At 36.6% G+C, this 3,470-nt stretch overlaps 1 long non-coding RNA gene across 1 annotated transcript; it reads right to left on the reverse strand.

Annotated features, from left to right (window-relative positions):
- Positions 1–279: 279 nt before the first annotated feature.
- Positions 280–2,681, reverse strand: LOC140579261 (uncharacterized). The gene is made up of 2 exons (XR_011983357.1): positions 2,615–2,681; positions 280–2,528 (listed from the first exon to the last, which is right to left on the reverse strand). It is a non-coding gene; the product is annotated as an uncharacterized lncRNA (long non-coding RNA).
- Between the last annotated feature and the right edge of the window lie 789 nt (positions 2,682–3,470).

Below are 3,470 nucleotides of genomic sequence, written 5' to 3' on the forward strand. Positions count from 1 at the left end.
ACTCTAAAAACTGCTGGGTTAAAAACAACCCAATTTGGGTTATTTTGGTAACCCAGCGCTGGGTAAAAAAGGGACTAACCCAATGCTGGGTTATTTTGACCCAACAAGTTGGGTTACACGTTTAACCCAGCATGCTGGGTTGTGATTTTTAACCCAACTATTAGTTAAAAATGACTACACTGCTGGGTTGAATGTAACCCAAAATGGGTCAGAAATTTAATCTAGAAACTTTGGTGATTAAAATTACTAAAATAAAAACAATTCTACAGCAATACATACTTCAGTAATGGAATTTTATTTATGACAAAACATGTAAAAAATGTGTCCATATGAATTTAAGACATTTTTCCCATCTCCACCTCAGCATCAAGACAATTTCTATTAAAATGTATCAAACTGTATCACAGAAACACTGTGACTGAAGTCAGTAACAATGCATCAGACTGAAGTCAGACAAATTAACTTTAGAAAAACACAATTTGAAATATGAAAACTTTTCATAACATTTACATCATGCATAAACATTAATATATCCTGAGATATACAGGAATCATCAGTAAGAATCAATTGCAATGTAATTGCAGAGTAGAGGAAAAATAAAAGTATGTAGAAGTAATAATGAAAAAGCATCTAACTGACTGAAGTCAGAAAGATTAACTTTAAAATACAAATTTGTGCATAAACATTAACATATCCTGATATATATAAATCATCAACTGAAAAAATATGTAGAATTAATAATGAAACGGCATCAAACTGACTGAAAAAACAAACGAAAAAAAAACTTAAGAAAATACAAATTTAAGATTAGGAAAAAATAGGAAAACATTTTATAACTTTCCCATTAACAATTATGTGCAAACATCAATATATCCTGAGATATAAAGTGACTGAAATCAAATTTACTTCCAAGAAAATATGTATTTAAAATATGAAAACATTTAAAACGTCCACTGCAGCAAGTAATGTACTTTGCTCAAATGCTGTGCCATTTATTATAGCAAAGGCTTGAAAGCAGTGGTTGTCTCCAGTGTTGCCAACTTAGCGACTTTGTCGCTAGATTTAGCGACTTTTCAGACCCCCTTGACGACTTTTTTTCAAAAAAGCGCCTAGCGACAAATCTAGCGACTTTTGGACAAACCTTAGCAACTTTCCAAATGTCGCCAGTACTGTCCTGTAAGCGCGAGGTCTTGCTTTCTCGGTATAGTTACTCATCTCCCTGTGTCTGCTCTGATCAGTCAGCGCTAGCTCCGGCTGAAAGGAGCAGCATATTCCCGTCACCGCAAGGTAGCTGACATAGATGTGAATGAGCTGCGCATGTGCAAACGGTGTTGCCACGGACCAATCACTTACCTGCTTCTCCTTTGCTTGAAATAAAACTATTTAATTTGACCGTTTCTTCTTATTTTTCCTTATTTATTTATTTTTTCTTCTGATGCACTTATATTACTCACTGTTACAGAGCTTAAGTTCATTCCAGTTTCTGAACTCGTCTGAGATCGTTTACTGAGCTACATCTGATTGACTACGTGATTCTACTTACTCATACACAACGATAAACTTCATTAAACTTATTAAACTCATATACACATAAAAAAACATACGTATAATGTTGTCTGACAGAAAATATGTAACGTAATTGATAACAGTTTTATATTGAACACGTGAGGAAGGATTAGGGAAAACACGCAGAATGCAAATACGACGTAATTACGTCATCAATATGCAAATATACGCATGACGTCATCTAGCGACATTTGGCGACTTTTCGAGCAGACTTTAGCTACTTTCCATTGAAAATAGTTGGCAACACTGGTTGTCTCCAAGCATGAGAACATAAGAAAATTCAATGGACTCTTCTGAACGAAGGTATACTCAGCCATATTGGTCCCAATCTGAAAAAAGGAAAAATAAATAAAAAAGAAATGGTATAGATTCATTAAGAACTCAAAAATGTGTAAAAGTTAAATATCCTTAGAGCTACCTTCAGAACACCTAAAAAACCTTTAGGAGCATTAAAGACCATAACACACCAAGCTATCAGCATTAGTTAACCACTGACCATGGCCTTAGCACTATGCTTAGAAAATGTCCGTCGAACATGCTTAGTTTCAAGCCTCCTTTAGCCTGAGCTGAGCTCAGACATTCCCGCCTGCATCAAACCATTTACAGGATTAAAGAAATTACATGTTCGTAGTAAATTAACATCGTTTGCTGTCGAATGTACAACTAAGTCAAACGAATTGAACGAAATGTACCTTACAAGCAGAGCGGGAAATTTATGTGGATGTGCTGACAAAATCAAATTAGTTAAGTAAACTCCGCTATATCAAAACCGTATCTAACACAGTAAATCATTAATAATAAACAAAGTAGATTTAACATATACAAAAGTAATATTTAAAAATTTTACGTTATCCTTTCCAAGCTCCTTCCGATGACGATGTCACGCGCGCTTTCCCGTCCACTGAGCAAGAGATCGGCCGTCGCTTAGTCGTTAGGTAATCTCAGTTCAACTGACTGAAAGCCTAAAATTTGCGTGTATATATATTATACAGTAAAGCAAATGTTTTATTTATTATGAACATTGTTAAATACACACTGAATAACTTACGTTTCAGACAGAATTTCACTGGCTTCCCTCTAAAGACGGCGCAAAACTCCGTCAACTCTCGCTGATGTCCCTGGATGTTGACGTGACGTGCGTGTTCTCTTTCACGTCCGCGTTCCCAACCCAGCACTGCTGGGTTATAGATCAAGACCGATTTTCAACCCAAATTGGGTTAAATCAACCCAACTTTGTTACCCAGCAGTTTTCATTTGGGTTGAAAAAACAACCCAGCGTTTTTTAGAGTGTAGTCTCCTTTGCTCAAGGCTAAACAGATTCAGCTCAGCTAACCTCTCCTCATAAGACATTCCTCTAAGACCAGAAATCATTCTCGTAGCCCTTCGTTGCATGTTTTATAAGGCAGCAATGTCCTTTTTAAGGTATGGTGACCAAACCTGCACACAATATTCTATAGGTGGGGTCTTACCAAAGAATTGCATAATCTTAACATCGCCTTTTTTATTGCTTCCCCGCACTGGCGAGAATGAGACATGGAAGCATCAACATACACACCAAGGTCTTTCTCATAATCAGCTACCTTTATTTCAGTGGAACCCATAGAATATCTGTACTTCATATTTCTGCTCCATGCATGGATTACTATCTGCTACACCACCCATCTTGGTGTCGTCTGCAAATTTAACCAGTTTACTGTATATAATATTTTTAATGTAAATTATAACATTGGTACTAAAATTGAACCCTGCGGTACCTCACTATGAACACAGGCCCACTGTGACATTGTGCCTCTAATAACTACCCACTGCTTCCTGTCTGTTAACCAGTTTTCAATCCAAGCTGCTACAGTTCCTAAAATCCCTGATGTTTTGAACTCAAGCAGGTGCCGTTTGTGGGGGACAAC

The sequence above is a fragment of the Paramormyrops kingsleyae genome, chromosome 17 (genome assembly GCF_048594095.1).
Source record: "Paramormyrops kingsleyae isolate MSU_618 chromosome 17, PKINGS_0.4, whole genome shotgun sequence".
Classification (NCBI taxonomy): Eukaryota; Metazoa; Chordata; class Actinopteri; order Osteoglossiformes; family Mormyridae; genus Paramormyrops; species Paramormyrops kingsleyae.